The 20,289-nt window shown below is 51.2% G+C and overlaps 1 protein-coding gene across 1 annotated transcript in view; it reads right to left on the bottom strand.

Moving 5' to 3' along the window:
• The window catches only part of Tmem63c (transmembrane protein 63C), a 77,121-nt gene extending 57,538 nt beyond the window's left edge, over positions 1–19,583 (bottom strand). Inside the window, exons 1-2 of the mRNA XM_052738614.1 lie at positions 19,278–19,583; positions 7,674–7,822 (exon numbers count right to left, since the gene is read on the bottom strand). The gene's annotated coding sequence lies outside the window, so the exon portion shown is untranslated. The remainder of the gene's footprint in view (positions 1–7,673; positions 7,823–19,277) is intronic.
• Positions 19,584–20,289: the final 706 nt, after the last annotated feature.

The raw sequence follows: 20,289 nt of genomic DNA, 5'->3' as shown, positions 1-20,289 counted from the left end.
CCTTATTCTGGTCAACAAGTGTCTGCTGTGGATGGTTCTGCCTGACACTCAGACTTCATTTAGTTGAACTCCTCTTATTTTTCATCCATTGTCACCCAGATTCTCCCTTCAACTGCATAACTGTGGAATCCCCTGCGCACCCCCCCACCCCCACACACACACAGCCCCAGAGCCTTGACATACCTTAGTCTCTCTGCCCAGATGTTCCCCCCTCCCACTACTAACACATTTTGCCACTAACCTCAGTTTAATATTTACTTCTTTGGGGGGGGGGGGATCAGGTGATGCACCATGCCCATGCCCCTACCTCAGGGAACCCTGCAAGGCAGACACAGAACAGCATGGAATTATAGGTCCCTAGACCTGGCTTCCTTGGGTCCAACCGTAGCCTCTGCTATGTAGTAGCCCCATGACTTTAAGTAGGTTTATTAACTGCACTGTGCCTCAGTTTCCTTACCTATAAAATGGACGCATTAATATCATCTTCCCCATTGGGTAGCTGTGAGGGCTAAGGGAACCAATTGAACCACTTACACACAGCACATTCGGTGATGTGTGATTTGCTGTGTTAGGACCGAGTACACTGCGTGATTACTTACAAGTTGCCCTTTCCCATGGCCTGCTACCGCACGGGACAGCAGATTCCTTAACGACACAGCCCGAGCCTTTGTTGCTCATTACTGTCTCTACTGTCCGGGTAGGGCTGGGTGCTTTGCAAATATTTGTGGAAGATGGGAAAGTCAGGAAGCATGGCAGAGGGACTTGTTTGGCCTTGTGATGTCAAACCCAGAGGATATGGCCTAGAAGGGACCTTACAAACACTGTCATCTAAGCTGCTTCTCCGACAGCTGCTGGCCCATGTTGACATAGACGTCCCATCTCAGGCCAGGCAGCCCCTGCCTACCCTTGGGGCTTGGCTGGAACCTGTTCATGGAGGTTTCCGCCCTGATTTAGAGAAAGAGAAATGTGGCACACCTCCCATCTGAGGGCGGTAGAGCAAATGCATTCACAACTGGGCGAAGCTGAGCCTCCAGCCCGACCCTGAGTTATCCCTATAATTCTTGTCTCCATAGCAACAAGTCTGGACTACACTTTCAGCCAGCAAGACTGGGCAGCTGCTCCATTCCTCATCAACAGGGGAGTAGAGCCTCCAGAGTATGATTCTCTCCTCCGCCTCTAACTCATTAATTCTTCAGCATGAGTCCAGGGAGGGGGTGGGAGGTGGTTGGGAGGGAGGCTGGGACTGGGAGAGAATCACAAAAATGCAGTGGAGTAGGGCCTGATCCCAGAGTCAGCCCCTGCTACAGAAGGATGAACATTGTCCACAGAGAGGCGCCCGGGCAACCAAGTAAGCAACCCGATAAGATGCTGTTGCTGACACCCCACTCCATCTCCTTCTGCAACCGAGATGAGCCCTGACCGTCCAAGGCTCTATCGCCAAAGGCTGTACCCGAGTCCCACTCAGACTCAGCCAGCTGTTTACAGCTCACCGCAGTCCACACAGAGCGTGCTTTATCAAACACCTGATCTGTGCCACACTGAGCACTGCATTGAGAGGCAGAGGCCAGCCACATGTGCCAGGGCCATTAGTAAGCATGCCAAGTCAGGTTAGGGGAGACTGAACCCCATAAGTAGGCTTTGGGGTTTGAGAGCAGCAGCTGTATGGTCTAGGGGGCAAAGCACAGGAGAGCCAGCATATAGAGAGTGTTGTACCCTATATGGACCTGCCAAGGGTACACTCCCCATTTTCTCTTGGAGAGTGCACAAGAAACTGTTGGCAATTTGCCTTCAGGGAGGGGAGTGGTCACAAAAGCAGCAGAAGGGACTCACTGGTCAGTTTCTCTCCTTGTCACTGTTTGTATATATGACAAGGTACACACTGAACCGCTACAGGTTCTGGGATGGCAGGTCTGGAAGGCATTATCTCTAACAAGCCCCTGGATGATGCCAATATCACTGGGTCATGCTTTAAAACTTGCCCTGTGGAAGCAAAGTCTATGGGAGAAGCAGGAAGGTCCCCCTGCAGCGCGCCCCTCCATCTAAGCATAGACATTGGAGCAGGCAGTCTGGCCATCAGTCTGGTTCTCTTAGCCATGGTATCTCTCTCCCACTGCACAGTTTCCACTCAGAATCGCCAGTTCAGCCCCAACCTGGCTCCTGAACTTAAGAGCCTATAGTCCAGACATGCAGTTCTTTAAAAGGGCACAGGGTAAGGGGGCTGCAGGTGTGGGAGTCACAGAGAGGAGCATCTAATTCTCCTTGGTGTCCATAAAGGATGCACAGAGGTTGAGCTGGCCAAAGGTGACCTCTCAAAGATAAGACAGTTCAGTTCTCATGAGTTGAGAGCTTGCTAGCTGGTGGGCACTCTGCTCAGGCACTCTACAAGCACAGGCATTGTAAACCACCCCCAACAACTCCAGACAGGACCCTCTGCTACCATATGAGCTCTGAATCCATAGGGCAGCCACATGCCCTTAAGGGCATCAAGGCATCCAACCATGGCATGACATTCCAAGAGCAGACCACTGAATGCACAAAAGCTGAGGGAGGCAGGGGAGGGAGGCAGTTGTGGGTCCAGATTGTGTTTGGGCTCCCCGGGGAGCTCAGGTCCCTAGATGGAAATACGCCACCCTCCAATGAGATGAAGGCCAGGGTGAAGTCCATCCCTGCCTGGCTCTGGCTCCATCTGTCTAAATAGGCCAGAAGCCGTGCTGACTGCCTCAGGGGTGCTCTGAGAGCAGCTGCCTGCTAAAAGCAAGCTGCTCCAGTGTTGGGTGGTGGAAGCCAGATGGTTGAAGATGCTAGTCTGGTTTATTCGACCTCCCAGGGCTCACGGGGAACTCATGAGGGTACTGGGACCTCTCTGTCTACAGACCCAGTGATAACGGTCAGCCCTGGAGAGGAGCAGAACCAAACGGTTGAGGGGCTACAGCTCTTAGAGCCTCCAGGAATTGTGGGAGCACCCACACCTTAGTCCTCCTGTTCCCATATGGCTCTGGGGGCGGGGGTCACTGACCTCACCTAGAGGCAAGCCCCAGGTCAGGGGCCAGACTCTTTCTTGACTTTGCTTTTCCTTGGCTAAAGGTTCAGCAAAACTGCTGAGAGCCAAAGATGGAACCGGAGAAAACGTGCGCTGCCTAAAGCTAAAGGCATTCTAATTAAACTCAAAGAAATACTATCCTGGGTTGCTGGAGGGAGTAGTAGCTATTTCTGGAGAAGAGAGGCCAATCCTTCTGCGTGCAACAGTCTAAGTAAAATAGGGTGAGTTCTTCCTCTCTTCCTTGTGAATTTCCCTTCATTTTTTTTTCTGTTCCCATTTCTCTCCCGCCTCTGGCATTCAAGTGGGCCAAAGGCTCACCCTGCTTGTCCCGCTGTCCTGGGGACCTTTAAAGCATGGACACAGTTCAGCCCATGTTTACTGAGCCAACACCTGCTGGAGGTGGAAGAATCCAGGCCGAGGCTTCGGCATGTACCCAGGTAGCAGACCAGACACCAGCTCTAAGCCAAACCCAGGACAAAGCAAGGTGTATGCTGAAGCTCCAGTCTCAGGGACCATCGGGGCAGAAGGGACTTCTGGAGGTGTGTGTTAAAGCAGAGGTTGTACCCTGGCAGAAACCAGTAGAGAGAGGAAAAATGGGGGGGAGGAGGGAAGTGGAGAATGCGATACTCACAAAATGACAAGCTTGGCTACAGAGGCAGAGAGAAAAGGATCTGCCGAGCTAAAGGTAAACTGGACAGACCATGTCGTCCAAAGACAGCCTGGCTGACTTGTGCTTCTCGGTGTAGGTCATGGGGAGCCATGGAAATACTAGAGGGAGGCATAGCATTGTCTGGGCTGGGATTAGAAGGGTTTCTAGATCTTGCCTCTGTCCTAAGTGCTCATGAAATCGTTAGACCTTGATTCTGAGTCCTAAGACCTACCAGGGTGAGCAGTTTGGGTCTCAAGTGTTAAATTTTTGGTAAGATCTGCCTTGGTGATCCCATTTCTTAAATTATCTAATAATTTTAATTATCTATTATAATTTAAAATTTTTATTTATGTTTTAAAAATTATGTATAGGTGTGTGTGTGTGTCCACATGTGAGTGTGTGCATGTGAGTACAGGTGTCTGTGGAGGCCAGAGGCATCAGACCCCCTGAAGCTGGAGCTACACATGACCATAAGCCACCTTGCCTGAGTTCTGGAAGCCAAACTCAGGTCCTCTCCAGCCCCCTGGAGGCCCTATTTAATGACACAGCTCTGTGACATTCCTGAGACTCCTTTCTCTCTCTGGGTTTTTGTTTGTTGTTTCCATATTACATTTTTCTTCCCCTAACATATTTTATCTAGAATTTATACTGCTTTGGCAGGCCTCGTGGTATACTCCTATAATCCTAGCGTTTGGGAAGCTGAGGCAGGAACATTGACACAAGTTTGAGGCTAGCCTGGGTTACTTAGGGAAACTCTGTCTCTGGAAGAATAAGAATTAGCCAGGCAGTGATGGTGCACGCCTTTAATCCCAGCACTCAGGAGGCAGAGACAGGCAGATCTCTGTGAATTTGAGGCCAGTCTGGTCTACAGACCGAGATCTAGGACAGGTTCCAAAACTACACAGAGAAACCCTGTCTCGGAAAAAAAAACCCACAGAAAAAAAAGTAAGAATTAATAATGCAAAAATCAATAAAGTTGAGCTGCTTGCCGAATGTCCTGCCCTTCTCCAGCAGAGGTAAGGCCTGGGAAGACAGAATTGTGTCTTCTGTGACATGCTTCTGATCTCAGGGCCCAGCCTAAAAGCCAATACCCAAGCACAAGCACAGTGCTGTTGAGTTTGTTGGGAGGAAAGCCTGCCCTGTGGGAACCAGCTCCCTCTCTGGCACCACACCCTCACTTCCTGGGGCTTGGCAGTGCCTGAGCCTCCTGGTGGAAAAATCTCAGAGAAAATCAGACAGAACTGTGTCGCTTCCCTCCCTGCCTCTCACCCTGCCGGGAATCTTGGAAGCTTTGCACTGATCCTCCTTCGCCCCCATCTACATCACCACTGCCGTCGTCTGTCATCTTGGAAGGGAGCCCGCAGCCTGCCAGGCACATTGCACCTAGGGAAAGTGAGCAGGCTGCAGGATGTGGCACTGAGAACAGCTTTGTCGGTGGGTCTGAGTGAAACGAAGCTGGCCCTTGCGCAAGGGTGCTGGCTGGCGGCCCCACTGTGGCCTCTACCCTCTGCAGGGGGGCTAATTCTCTCCATTTTACAGGTGGACAAACAGGGACATAGAGAAGTTCATGGTCATGGTTAACCAATGCCTCTGCACTCTGGTCATGGCTAACCAATGCCTCTGCACTCTGGTCATGGTTAATCAATGCCTCTGCACTGTGGTCATGGCTAACCAATGCCTCTGCACTATGGTCATGGTTAAACAACGCCTCTGCACTGTGGTCATGACTAACCAACGCCTCTGCACTCTGGTCATGGCTAACCAATGCCTCTGCATTCTGATTATGGATAACCAATGCCTCTGCATTCTGGTCATGGTTAACCAACGCCTGTGCACTCTGGTCATGGATAACCAATGCTTCTGCACTCTGGTCATGGATAACCAATGCTTCTGCACTATGGTCATGGTTAACCAACGCCTCTGCACTTGAAAAGGAACTGGGTTTTAAACGCAGGCCTGCCGGACTCCACCAAGCATCATGTCTCCCTGGTGTGCAGCTTCTCCTCCATGGGGATGCAGGGTTATTGGCGCAGTGTGCTCTGTCCAGGGTGCTGATCCTGTGTACTTTCGGCCCACCTCCAGCAGCCTAGAGCTAGGAGAGCCAAGGAAAATGACTTCATGTCTGCTGCCTGACCTGAACTTGAAAGTGTTGCAGTCCCCGTCTGCTTTGGGCAGTGGCCAGCTGACCTCTCCTCACTCTGGTGTGGACAGGGCTGGAGTCTAGAATAGGGCTATTGCACTTGCAGTCTCACGGACCCAGATGAAACCAGAGCCGCCCTTATCCAGTGGAGCCTGCAGCCCGTATCCAGCTGTGCTCACATCAGGGCTCTGGTTAAGAGGCAGAGCTTGAATTAAACCCTCAAGCTGGGTGGGGGGCTGCATGTGGCTACACCTCTACTCCTTGGGAATTCAGTATACCTCCCCCAAAGGTGAAAATGCTATCTCAATAAGCATTATTATTATTATTATTATTATTATTACTACTACTATTATTTCCTCATAATGTACAACGTAAATACAATACATCCAGTCTCTGCTTTCAAGACCCTTAAAGGGCAGGTTAGGGCACAGGCCACAGGGAGCCATGGATGATTGTATGCCCTGGGAGTGAGATGGCTACTCAGTGCTTTAGGGAAGTTAGCCAAGCATCTGGGTATGGCTGGGAGAGAACAGGCTTTAGTAATTAGCAAAGCTAATATGATAACCACGTACTGAATGCTAGATGCTGTTCCGAGCACTTTACAGGTTTTAATCTATTTAATCCTTGGTTTTCACTTGCTATTGTTCCCCCTTTTTACGATTAGAGACTGGTACACAAAGATGGTGAGGTTGGCAGGTGGCTGCAGAGCCCTGAGCTTTCCACAGCCATCTAGATGGGAGAAAGCAGGGTTGTCCAGGGAGACCTGAAGGGGGACAGAAGTAAGGGCTGCCTGCGGCCAAGGCCGCCTGGCCTGGAGGGTTCTCCTGGGGAAGGAGGAGGAAGTCGTGAGGGCTACAGAGCACCTGAGCACTTCACACTAAAAAGAACTCGATCCAAGATGACCTTAATGGATAGCAACAACAATCGCAATATTCTTGGCCAAAAGCCCATCCAAGACAGCTTTTTCCTTCATGAAAGAGAGGCCTTAGACACTCTCAGGGGGGAAGAGCTCACCCTATTACAGTTTCCCTGCCCAGTGCCCAGGGCTGCATCATCCTTTCTCCAAGACACAATCTGTGTTTCCACTTCTAAAACAGGAAAGAAAGATTTCTCTAGATGCTCAGCTCCTTCATAACACGGTCTACCTCTGGATGCCGGACAAAGGAGTATGAGTTGGTTGAGATGGCCATAGGGTAGAGGAGAGGGAAGGTACTCGGGGCAGAGGCTGGGCTGAGGCCAGCAGGAAGGAGGCAGCTGAAACCGAAAGCTTCCTGTGCAGTTTTGATGCGATTACACCTGATTCCTCTGAGATGCTCAATGCCAACATCTGGATTCACCCTTGCTATTAAGTGATACTCAAGAAGTAAAAGAGGGATTGACTTGGATTAACTCAGTGAGATCCCTCCCAGCTCCAGCCGTCTGAAGATATTATCTGTCTTAATTCTTTCCAGAGGAAGAGAGTTCTCAAGAGTCAGGGAGTGCTCAGAATAGCGTTGCCTGGACCTAATCGTGAGCCTGCACCCCACACCAAAGCAGCTGGGCAGGACCCTCCACACAGAGGTCCCAGCTAGGAGCTCAGCCTGGGGCATGGCCAATGATCAGAGAACAAGCTGCCCACAGCTCTCACCTGAGCCACCTGAGATGGTGCCCTGTGCAGAGGGGTCAGGTCCCTGCTGCCCCTTCCAGGCGGGCTGTGGTTAGAGACATCTATGGAAGACCCTTCCCAAGTGCTGGCTGGCACACCACCACAGGCTAGGAGACAACCACAGGGCCGCATTTCCCAAGGTTGGGGGGTGGGGTGGGAACCAGTGCTAGGGCTGCCGGATGATGGCAGGGGTACCTACCTGGGGCAGCAGGTGTTGGTGAGAGCTCAGGCTGAAAGGCTATGTTCCCAGGTCTTCCCGTTCTCGACCAGTCCCTGGGAAGAGGTGTTTCCAGGTGACCCTGCAGTGTCTCGCCAGTTCCTGACCACAAAAGTGGTTCCTTCAAAGCTCTGTGGCAAAGGGACAACAGAACCCTCTCAGGATAGGCAGGCAGGGATCCCAGTCCTCTGTAAACAGCTCCTCCCCAAGCCCTAGCTGGCCAGGTCTCTCCTAGACCCAATGTGCTGGTCAGCATCATGCCACTGGGCCAGCCTGGGGAGAGCTCTGGTAGGGCGAAGGGCACCTCGGAGGCCAACGAGCGCTCAGTGTGTGGCCTGAGTGAGCCGTCCAAGCCGAGCAGAGGTAGACGGCAGGAAGGAGGATAGAGATGGAGCACTATACTAGAGTGTCAAGCCATTCTGGTTCTGTCACTTGTCCCCTGGTGAGCTGAAGCACTCCTTTCCCTCACTGTGATAGGCGCTTCAGCCTAGATATAGAGTAAAGTCAGCAGTGTTGAGGTGAAGGGAGGTCACACAGAGCCACAGCCATCTCTTCCTTCCGAGCCATCTGAGGAGACCTTACCGAAATGCCTACTGGAAGAACCCTCTGCCAGTCCACAGAGAGCAAATGTCCAGGAAGGGACCTAGGGATCTGCATGTCCACATCTTGACCACAAAGGTACGGGAAGTCATAATCAATGCACACACTGGGAGACGGTGGACACTCCCGGGGATGAGGCTTTTGTAATCTGTACAGCATCCTCACACCCTTTCCTGAAAGCAACATCAGAGGAGCCCCCCAAAGTCTGCTGAGACTAGCCAGGGACCCTGGACAGTTTGTGTGGCACATCTCTAGGTTTTATCCTCAAACAATGAAGTGAAAGGAGGGATAATCTCTTACGAGCCCTTCCAGGTCTGACATCGCGAATGAAAGACAAGACGAACCTACAGGAAAGGGAACTTAAAATGGAAATTCGGGGCCAGGATGTCATTCAGTGGCAGAGAACTTGCCCAGAATGCATGAGGTCCTGGATCTGGTCTCCAGCACTTCCAAAAAAAAAAAAAAGAAGGAGCCAGGTGGTGGTGCACTTTTAATTCCAGTGCTTGGGAGGCAGAGACAGGAGGATCTCTGTGAGTTCGAGGCCAGCCTGGTCTATAGAGTGAGTTCCAGGACAGCCCAGGGCTGTTATAAAAACAAAAAAAAAAAAAAAAACAAAAAAAACAAACAAACAAAAAAAAACCCTGTCTTGAAAAAGAAAAAGAAGGAAGCTCAGGGTAAGACATTTTAAATAGCTCTCTCCCTTCACAAATGATTTCTTCTAAAATATTCTGAAAACTGCACACTGTGGAGAGTCCACTCAAGGAAACCACACAACGGAAATAGCATGGGGAACACTGCCCTTGCCTTCCCCAGGGCTCTGCTGCACTTCTGAAGATAAAGATCGTTAATGTCCTTGCTGTAATTTTCTCTAAGCTTCCCCAAACATGGATGCATGGGCACATATCCCTACACCTTCATGTTCCTGTCACTCTCGCTTTGTTCATTCATATACGCCACACATCTCTACAGCCAACATCTTCAGGTTTCAATCGTTAGTATTTCACTGACTCAAGCCCTACACGTCGCGTGATTCTAACCTTGCTGCTGGATACTTAGATGGTCCCTCCGTCCCTTTCTGTGACTGGGCCTGGCCTTGAACTTGCTGGGTGGGCCAGACTGGCCTGGAAGTGGCCATCTTCTTATTTCAGCCCCTGAAGTGCTAGGATTACAGGCGCTGCATGCATCCATGCCTGGTTTATTTTCCTATGTTTGAGACAAGAAGCTGCAATAAACACTTCCGGGGTTAGCCCTAGAAAACCCTGGGTTGAGGGTTATGCAGCTCTTAGGGACTAATATACACGGCCAAGGTGTCCTGCAGAAGTGAAGCAGTTTGCCGTCCCCCAGAAATACAGGCAGTTCCCGCTTTCTCTGCATCTTCAACAGCGTGGCACGTATCCACCTTTTTAAACAATGTTTCTCAGCATACCTTATTAATTATTTCAACTAGCATACTCCAGAATGGGTTTCGTGATGACAGTTTTAGACACACCATTGTGTCTAGCTCATTTCTGTCCCCCGTCCATTATTAAACTCTTTGGCTTTGGCAATGTGAGTTGAAAACTGATCACTTCTCAATTCCGAACTCTTCATTGCCATCAGGTCAGATATTTCTTTCTCTCTCTCCTCCCCTCTTTCCTCCCTCCCATATTCTCATTCTCCTCCCGCCCCTACCCAGCAGCTCCCAAACACACACTTCTCCAGCACAGATTAAATCATATTTCAGGTAAAGGGTATAGAACAATGTTGGATATATAATGTACACCACACACATATGCACAAATACTTATGTACACACACACACATGAATTAAAAATCAAAGACACCTACCAATATTTATCAAATGCCCTTTAGGCCCTGTGCTGGGTGTGGTGGTGAGTACTGATAATCCCAGCACAAAGGAGAGAGAGGCAGGAAGATCTGAGGTTCAAGGTCAACATGGGATATGTAGTGAGTCAGCCTGGGCTACATGAAATCCTGTCTTAAAAGATCGATAATAGGGGCCAGAGCGACAGCTCTGGAGTTAAGAGTTCTTGCTCTTGTAGAGGACCCTGATTTAGTTTCCAGCACCCACTTGGTGATTCACAACCATCTGTACCTCAAGTTCCAGGCACGCCCTCTTCTGATCTCCATAGATACCAGGTATGCGGATGATGCATACACAGACAAGTCGGCAAAACACTCAGATGCATAAAATGAATCTTAAAAAATTAGTCAAGAGGGGGCTGTAGAGATGGCTCAGTGGTGAAGAGAACTAGCTGCTCTTCCAAAGGTCCTAAGTTCAATTCTTAGCACCGACATGGTGGCTCACAACCATCTATAATGGGATCTGATGCCCTCTTCTGGCCTGCAGGTGTACCTGCAGAGCACTCATATATAAAATATAAATAAAATTTTAAAAATTTAATCCAGAATAAGTAAATAAAATACAATATTTCACGATTCTATTTATTATTTAGCTTACATGTTCTATACCAGTATTCACAGATGAGCATTCATTCTGCTATTTAACTGATGAATTATGAATGTGTGCCACACACCAGCTGTCCTGTGCTTTGTTATCAGTGTGGCACTAGTTTCACAGAATGGCCTGGAATCTTTCCTTCCCTAAGACCTGGTATGGTTGGTGGTACCTAAATAACATTCCCACTATGCAGTCCGGGAAGGTTCAACGAACACTGCTACACTTGGCTGTTTAGGGTTTTTTGAGGACTTGGATCCTTCCATAATTGTTGGTCTGTTTGGGTTTTCCAGCTATTCTGAGTCAAACCGATTATTTACATTTTTTTCCAGGAAACTCTTGTTTCAGCTCGCTTTCGAATGGATTTGCACATGGCTGACCCTGGTATTCTCCAAGAATTCTACCTTCTCTGTATAAATGGCTATTTCCTCATTTTAATGTGGGACTTCCTCCATTTGCCTCGTGGTTTCCCCAACCCTTACCAGGTTAGCTAGTCTTTAAAGGGTATCAAATCAGGGATGGAGAGATCGACTGCTCGGCGACTAAGAGCGTGCATTGCTCTCCCGTAGGATCTGAGTTCAGCTCCCAGCACCCAGATCAGGTGGCTCACAACTCCCTATAACTCTAGTTCCAGAGGGATCTGATGTTTCTGGACTTCACAGACACTACATGCATGTATATATACGCCCCACCCACCCCCAACCAGACAACACACATAATTAAAAATAAATCTTCAAAATAAACGAATAAAAGTCACAAAATTATACAACACAGTTTTTCCCAGGATCCTGTTTACACACAGCCCAAATACAGAAGTGCTGAAATCGTAGAGAATGGGGAAGGTGGTGGAGAAAGGGTTGCTTGATAAACAAAAGTCATTCATCAGACATTTCCAGCTGCCTGCATTTCTTTATCACCAGGCCTGGGACACTCCATATTTCCTTTCCCCAGCTCCCTGCACTGATTAAACCTGCCACCACCCACTCTTCCTTCAGCATTCTGTGGTCACCTCCTCCAGGACCCTACCCTGCCTCCCAGGGAGGAGTTGGTGCCTTTCCTTTGGTGGGGGGGGGGGGGGGGAGACAATTTAAACACTGAACAGATAAACGAATAAAACCAATGTAATTAACAAATATTAACATCCTATAATTTTCCCTTCAGATGTTGCGTGAGTGCGTGTATGCCTGTGTGCATACTGTGTGTGTGTGTGTGTGTGCATGTGTGAGAGACGGAGTGTTCCTGATGAACCAGAAGTCTTTACCAGAAGTCTCTGCTCCATTCCCCGAAGATCACCACAGGGCTGTGCTCTTCAGGAGCTGTAACTTGTTCATCTCTATTAATCACACAATCTTGTTTTATAATTTTATTGACCTTATATTGTCACTGGTGGTATTGCTCTGCGATCTCCTTTTGCTACCGTTTTTTAGATTTATTCGTGGCGATACAGAATATCCATATACTGTACATATGTGTAGGCATATCAGTCTTATCAAGGTATAATTTACAGAAAATAAAACTCCGTGCTGGTTGTGGGGCACATGCCTGTAATCTTGGCATTTGGGAGATGGAGGCAGAAGGATCAGGTATTCAAAGTCATCTGCTTCTGCCTAGTGAGCTTGAGACAAGCCTATATGAAACCCTGCCCCCCCCCCAAAAAAAATCAAAACAAAAACTTCAGACGGGAGTGAGTGATGTATGTTTGTAATCCCAGCACTCAAAAGGCTGAGGCAGGAGGATTGCTGCAGACCAACCAGAGTGACGTAGCAAGATCTTGTCTCAAAAAGTCAAACCAGCATAAAACAGTAAGATAAACGGCCCCACTCTGCGTGTGCTAATTTCCAGGTGTCTCAGCTTTGGTTGTCCCCTCCACTGCTGTCGGTGACAAAGCTACAGTGGCTAAGACCTATTTTTTGCATTTCAGGTGTCGCTGCCCTAGATATCTCAGAGACTGTCACCTACTGCACAGGCATGAGTGTCTCTAGGTCACTGCACACCCAGATGTGAAACCATCAGTCATAAAGCACAGGCAACTGCATCTCCACCTGTCCTTGTCAGACTATCCCATCCCCGGCATTCTGCATTGCCATCATCACAGAATGTGATTAGTATTTGTCATTTCTGTGCTCTCTCCACGGGTGGCCAGTGGACAGACGTGTGTAGAGGACTCGGGAACACTAGGCGAGTAAAGGGATGAGCACACTGTCTAGCAAAAGAAACAGGTTCCACGTGCAAGGCTTTCCAGACCTCTTCTAGCTGAGGTCCATGGAGGGCTTCATGGAGGACATGGCAGGTGCTTGCATTTTAAAAGGACAGGAAAATAAACAGATGGGAATGGAGACCGATCTGGGGTAGTCTGGGACATGGGTCAGAAAGTCATCTCTTCTTTCAGGACCCCACTTGGCCAAAGTTATACTAGGAGTTGGGGCAAGAAGATCTGGGGGTGTTGGCCATTGTGGCACACACAACCTTAATCCCAGTCCTTGGGAGGCAGAGTCAGGCCAGATCACTGTGAGTTCTGAGACAGCCAGTTCTACATAGTGAGATCTTGCCTCAAAAAAAAGAGGAAGAAAAGGAGGAAAGGGGGGAGATGAGGAAGAAAAACTGGGGTGAGGGGCAGAAACTTCAAGGTGATCAGTCATCTCTTCTCATACATGGCGGCGGCGGCAGGGCAGGCGGGAGGGGGAGGCCCTCTGTGCCTGAGTGAGGGCACAGTGCATAAGGAGTGGTTCTGACTCCCCATAAGTGCTCAGTGGGAGGCTCTGGGGCCAGTGAGGAAGGCCCAGCACAAAGATAGGTTCAAAAATGACTCATGCATAAGCAGGCAGAGTCCCTGGGGCGCGTTATCTTACCAAGCCTGGCCTAGAAGTCTGCTTTCCCCAACATGGCAAAGACCAGGGCTGCTCGGGCCTAGCTTCCTTTCCCAGACTCAGTGGAGGGCTCTGGGATAGGGTTCCTCCTGACCTGCCCCTCTCACACCAGGACAGCTATCTACAGGGTCTTGAGGAGCTGTTGCAGGTAGGAGCATAGTCTAGGTCTGCACCTCTCTGCACACATGGGGGTGAGGAGGGAATCCTATCCTTCCGTTTCACTTGCTCTTGTGACAGGAACTGTCCTTCAGCTGCCCCGGCTCTGGGCACCCTGCCCAGAATGGAGGGGAAGGGGACAAACCATCAACCTTCACTTCCAAGTGCTTGGGTCTTAAGCAACTTCAGCAAAATCAACAACAGCACAACAGAAGTAAGTGCTTGATGTAACTGCATGCTGGAGACAGATCCCTGTATGCTGGAGACAGACCCATGTATGCTGGAGACAGACCCCTGTATGCTGGAGACAGACCCCTGTATGCTGGAGTCAGACCTCTATATGCTGGAGACAGACCCCTGAATGCTGGAGTCAGACCCCTGTATGCTGGAGACAGACCCCTGAATGCTGGAGTCAGACCCCTGTATGCTGGAGACAGACCTCTGTATGCTGGAGTCAGACCCTTGTATGCTGGAGACAGATCCCTGTATGCTGGAGACAGACCCCTGTATACTGGAGACAGACCCTGTATGCTGGAGACAGACCCCTGTATGCTGGAGTCAGACCCCTGTATGCTGGAGTCAGACCCCTGTATGCTGGAGACAGACCCCTGTATGCTGGAGTCAGACCCCTGTATGCTGGAGTCAGACCCCTGCATGCTGGAGACAGACCCCTGTATGCTGGAGACAGACCCCTGTATGCTGGAGACAGACCCCTGCATGCTGGAGACAGACCTCTGTATGCTGGAGACAGACCCCTGTATGCTGGAGTCAGACCCCTGTATGCTGGAGTCAGACCCCTGTATGCTGGAGTCAGACCCCTGTATGCTGGAGTCAGACCCCTGTATGCTGGAGTCAGACCCCTGTATGCTGGAGTCAGACCCCTGTATGCTGGAGTCAGACCCTGTGGCCACATACGCAAGGCTGTGGCTCACACCGCCTCCCAGTTTCTGTTTTCTCCTCTATCTAGTGAAAGTTCACTGGGTCCACTTCTTCCCTGGAGCCTAGGGAGATTTCAGAAGTAATAACCAGGCACATGAAACCATGGAGCACCAAGACCTCAGGAGATGATCCCTGACCTGATGTCTGCGGTCTTCCCAGGCCTGGTCTAGTTCACACCTGGACACACGTCACCCTGGCCAGGAGGGGGTCCCTGACCTAGTAACACTATGTAGTATCCCCTCCCCACCTCCTCCTGCCCTGCCACCCACATGCCTTCTGGTTCCGGGATGACTCCCTTCTCCCAGACCTTCAGGAACCTGAGGCTCTTCCAAAGGGAACAGTTCAATTCTAATGGAGCCTTGAGTAATTTACATGGCTGGCCTGTCATCCCAAAGGTCCCTAGAGAGTTGGTTGGTGACTCAGAAATAAAAAGCAAATGGAAAGGGGACTTAGTGACCAAGCATCGCTGCCCTGCCCCCCCCCCCCGCCATCTTCCTGAGGACTCTGTACAGGGTGGGGAGTTTCCCAGCACCGCAAAGGAAGACTCATCTCATGAAAACGGAGTGAGCAGGTAACCATGCGGGTGGAAACCATATCAACCTCTGAACACTGTCTCACACACGGCAGTTCGTCCATGCTCAGGTCCTACCACACATAGCTGGCCACCCCACAGGGCTTTGATTACATGTCCAGTACGCTTTGGGGCATTTTGATGCTCTGGCCAACTGTCATTTGGACATCCGAGGTGATAACGGCCCCACGATCGTTCTCAAACCATCTTCTTGATTGACCACTGGACTGGACTGCTCCCCTGAATCTCCAAAGACCTTAGGAGTCTCTTGCTCTTGAGGCAGGGGCATGGCCTGAGGCCAGTGTTCATCCGTCTGGGTACAATCCTGAGAAGACTCAACCACAGTGTGAAGGCTTCTCTCTCCAGGGCCACCTCCCTCGGCTGGGCTACTCGGGGATGAGAAGGGGACAGCTCGGCTTCCCACTAGAAGCTGGCATGGTCTTTCTGCCTCTGACCCTCTAAGGACACCAAAGGCCCTGACTCAGCAGGAAATGAAGGCACAGAGACAGGCCATCACTCATCCACTGGGTCCAGTAGCTCACTTCCTGAAAGGATTGGTGTAAGGTAGCAGATGGAAGGGTGGGGAAAAATGTAAGCCAGGATCCTAGGACACCTGGGTGCAAGTCCCAGTTTTCTAGATGGGCCTGCCCTTCTGTTTCCCTGAGAGAACCCCTGATGACCAGAAGGAAGCAGGAGGTGATAATGGGGAGCCCCTACCCTCTTGCCTGGCTCAGCATGTCTCACAGTCCCAGCCTTAGGAACACTGGCAAGGAACAAAGGAGCTTGGATGCATAACCCGATCCAGAAACGCAGCCCAAGTTCTAGCCGCAGGATGTTCCTAAGAGCTACTCTCCGTGAGCCCTGGGCAATCCAGACAGCTCTAGAACAAGAACCCATCTTCCACGCAATGCTCACACGTCCATCTCAGTGGCCCCAGGTTCTCATCTCAGCGCTCACTGCGGCCCCGCCAACTCATGGGTGAGAAAGCGGAGTCCTGGCGACACACCTGTGCTGGTGGGTAAGTAAGCTGTTCAAACCCGAGCTCTCTCAAGAGAGGGAGAGGAGAGAGTACTGGGCCCCAGTCAGGCAAGACGGGGGCACTAAAAGCTGTTGATCTTACACAGTTGCCTAGCACTTCCCCTGAGCACTTTCATTACAGCCCTTCTCAGTGAAAGCCTGCCCACAGCCTGAATGCCACATGGATTCCCGTAGCCTGGACATCGCAAAGAGTTCCCGGAACTTTTCAATCATTATCTCCATGACTCTTCAACCAGCCGCCTCCCAGAAAGGGCCATAGTAGAAAGTCTGTGGGTTTTGTGTGTTGGTAGGAAGGTACAGGCTTGTGAGGATGTCCAGCGTGCCTTTAGACATCAGCATCTCTGGGTGGCAACCCTGTTAAATGTTCATATTAGTCAACTGAGGAGGAAGGCCAGAGTATAACTGGAAGAGGGCTGGGAGGTCTAGTCTAAGACTGAAGAGACCCTAGACTGGCCACAGAGAAAGGGGACATCCTACATAGAGGGAATGGCCATAGTTCCTCGCTCAAGGAAAGAAACAGATGGCTTCCATGTAGGCCAGAGTATCCTAGAATAACACTTCCTTTCTGTAATAAATACTTGACTCATTTTCAAAGCCCTCCCACCCATCTGGAGAAGGTGTGTTCATGCCTAGATGTCAGGTAGGGTAATTCAGGGCAGAGTGCCAGCAAATAGTTCTTGGTCCAGAACAGGCCCTCAGTTCTATGGGCCTGATTCTCCTTCCGTGGGAGTGAGATGGCCTGAGGGTAGGATGGGGACTTTTTGGGGCCTGACCTTTCATGGCTAGGCTGAGAGAAACATACCACCAGTTTCCTGAACTGTGAACAATGGCCTTCCTCCTGGGGAAGGGCCCCAGTGGAGGTGGTAGGTGGATGGGTCCTCTTCTCTGGCACTATATGGCCACCCCAGAAGCAGCCAGCTCCAATATACTTTTCTAGAGAGTCCCTTCTTTCCCACAGATCACCCCCAGAGAATCCCAGTGACCACCTAGCAGCCCAAGGCATGTGCCACTCTCTGGAGCCCAGCTTCAGGGACTCGACTCAGAGGGTATCTCTGGAAAGCAGCCAGGTACATAGCAACACCTTTCACCTGGCATATGGGCTGGTCAGAACCTCTTGTCCTGTTGGGCTCTCAGAGAGACAGCAGGTCCCCTTGTCTACGGTTCATAGCTGTGTTCACGCTCACAGCTACTGCTACAGCCAACCAGATAGGAGAGACACCTGACTTTGGCTCCGGTGGCTCTATAGGACAGTGTAGCCCTGTGGGGACGTGCAGGCGAGCGAGGTAACCAAGTGATTTTTATCTCTCTTCTTCAGGCTGTTTCCTTACCAAGTAACTAGCAAACATTCCTGGAAGGAGGAGACCATGTTGGGTCTGCTCATATCAGGCCCCACCTGCCAGAGAACATTCACACCCTCACCTCCCAGGGCTGGGGCAGTGGGGGAGGAGGAGAGGCAAGAATAATAAGAAGAAGGCCTTCGGTCTGCCCTGAGCTGTCCAGGGGAGAGGTGCAGAGCAGCCCACAGTACCCCCTGTGCCTCTGAGCACAGGGACAAACAACCACTGATTCTGGTTCTAAAACGCCACTGCTTGCGCCCTGACTCAGTTGCCTTCCAAGAAAAGACATTTGCTCCAGGGAGAAGGAGGTCGGGATAACTTGAGAAGTTCAGCTGGGATGGCCACAGATTCAGTGGAGTCCGCTTTGTCTGGGGACCCCGATCAGAGAGCACAAGAACAGGAAGGGAAGGAAGCGAAGGAAAGGCATCCCCCCCAAAGCCTCCATCACCCTTCTGGAACAGGCTCCAGAGCCTCTGGAAGAAAAAGTCCATCTCCTTGTTCCCCTCAGCCCCATCTCACTCCCTAGGAACTTTCCACGGGCCCCCATCAAGGGTGGCACAATGGGAAACACTGGGGGCTTCCTCTGCCATTAAAAGCCACCTCTTACTGTTTTCCTGAACCCACAGGTACGCATCACCCCTTCTACAGTCTAGTGAGCAGTTTTTAGCAGTTTCTTCCTGTCCAATTCCAACCCCTGCGGGTGTCCACACCTCTGTCTCCCCAAGTCTGCTGAAACTGTAACTCCCTGCATCCTTAGGGATGAGGAGAGAGGGACACCGGGTGGGATCCAGCTCAGAGGGGATCGGGGTCTAGAGAGCAAGACTGGCCGCCATTCCTCCAGCGGGGGTAGATTATACCTGGAAGACCAGGTCTGAGGACCTGCCAGTGACTTCGGTCAGGTCAAAGCACCCCTGGACCTCAGTTTCCCCAGGATCTTCATCCAAACCCAAAGTTTTCTTCTTTCAAGTTGAGATTGGAGGCAGATCCTGTCTTTGAAAACATGTACAGTAAGGTGACATCCTTCGCCCCCAGGACCCTGGCCACCTTGAAACTCAGGCTGCCCAGCCTAGAAACAGACCCCCCACGCAGCCCATCAGTGATGCGGTGGTTACGGAAACCCTGGAGTAGACCGCTTCCTTCCAGCCCAGCCCAGTGCGTGGGCAGCAGAGCCCTGGGGAGTCCCTGGATGGATGGGGTGGGGTGTCCTGAGAGAAACTCCCACCTACTCCGACAAGAGGCAGGGACACCCCCCCCCCAAGCAAGTCTCCCGCCCACCTCCATCCCGGCATCCCATGAAGACAGGTCTCCTAAGTCCAGGCCCTTCCTAGTGGGCAGCTTAGCCCAACCCCGCCTGAGATACATGCCGAGGAAGAGCCAATGTGCTCCACATGTGGCGCAGTCTCCCCTACTCCCATCCCTCCAGTCCAGTCCCAGGTCGCCGCCGAAAGCTCTCAGCAAGCTATCCCTCCCCGCCCCCTCCCTGGCCCGAGGACCCGGATTCTCATCCCTTCTCCCAGAAGCGACGGTCCCCAAGCTCACGGTATCTGAGCCCTCAACAGCCACCGCCAGCCCCAGGCGAGGAGCTCGGGCTGCTAGGATCAGTGACAGTCAACACTCTACCTGAGAGGAGACTGCCGGCGGGTCCTCCTCCTCCTCCTCCTTTTTCGAGGCCTTGTGAAGCCTGCTCCACCTGGCAAGGGACTGTCAGCAAATTCCCCTCTGCATCACCGCGCGCGAGCGGCATCCCGGCTCCTCCCAGTAGGAGTCAACCTCGGCCCCGCCCCACGCTTCTCTGACCTGTCGGGGAACCCGGGCTAGATGATCGTAAGCAGAGACCAAGGCTCTGCCCTGGAAATCCTGTAGCTATCAGAAACGATGGCCATCGCCAATGCACAAGGCTGCCGCTCGCTCCCTGGCTGCGGTTTGCAGCAACTGAGGCTCTGGGCCTCGGCAGCTGCCTTGCCCACCCACCCTCTCCCACGCCTCAAACTCTCCTCCGAGGCCTCCTAGCCATAGCCCAGCTATCCAGAAGCAAGGAAAGACATTCAACCTCGCTATAAGGTAGCGCTCTGCCACACCCTAGGGCCACATCCGGGCAAGGCTCAGTTCCGACTCCTTCAGCAGAAGAAAGATCTATAAATTGATCACAACCCCATCCAGGAGTGGGATGAGTCCGGTCCATTTTGTCAGGACCACACTCCTCAAGTGGGTCTCAAGTTTCACCCAAGACCTGCCTGCCCTGCTGGAGAGACCGGTTTTGAATTGGGGGCTGATGCCATGTGTTTGCCCCTGTTGCCCCAAGTAAGGGCAAAGTAAGGACTGTAGGCAACTCTCTCTCTCTCTCCTCTCTCTCTCTCTCTCTCTCTCTCTCTCTCTCTCTCTCTCTCTCTCTCTCTCTCTCTCTCTCTGTTTCTGGGTCACGGCCTGGGTTCACTTATTTAATAGACATTTTATTACGGAGGTTCTCAGTACAGTAGCTAATGAGACAGGAGCCACTCCTGGGTGATGTTTTATAATAGTGAGATGTTGTCAGAGCTGTTAGCAATATAAAAAGGCCGAGGAGGGAGCAGTGTGAGACAGGGTCAGGGAACACTGGAGGAGGGGGCAGAAGTTAGTAACTCTGTCTTCCTGG

The sequence above is a fragment of the Peromyscus californicus genome, unplaced genomic scaffold (genome assembly GCF_007827085.1).
Source record: "Peromyscus californicus insignis strain IS unplaced genomic scaffold, ASM782708v3 Scaffold_15__1_contigs__length_86483966, whole genome shotgun sequence".
NCBI classification, from domain to species: Eukaryota; Metazoa; Chordata; class Mammalia; order Rodentia; family Cricetidae; genus Peromyscus; species Peromyscus californicus.
This window is presented reverse-complemented; position numbering and strand designations above follow the sequence as displayed.